The following is a 230-nucleotide window of genomic DNA, read 5'->3' as shown; positions in this document are numbered from 1 at the left end:
CCTGCGGTGCGCTTGCAGAATTCTGAAAAGTTGAGATGTTTTTATCTCGCTGCGGTGTGGACGCGCTTGGAAAAAACGAGCGCGTCGCTTCCATTATTAGCGCGCCTGCCGCACGTCTACATTTGAAATAACGAACTTGAGCTCGCAAAAGACGCGATATGTGAATGGCCCTAAGGTCGTTTTGCTAATAAACGTTCTATGTTTCTTATTTATTTGGTTCCACAGTGTTT

This window comes from Sinocyclocheilus rhinocerous, unplaced genomic scaffold (assembly GCF_001515625.1).
Source record: "Sinocyclocheilus rhinocerous isolate Xijiao unplaced genomic scaffold, SAMN03320098_v1.1 scaffold903, whole genome shotgun sequence".
Taxonomy (NCBI): Eukaryota; Metazoa; Chordata; class Actinopteri; order Cypriniformes; family Cyprinidae; genus Sinocyclocheilus; species Sinocyclocheilus rhinocerous.
The sequence above is the reverse complement of the archived record's forward strand: the minus strand, read 5'-3'. Positions refer to the sequence as shown.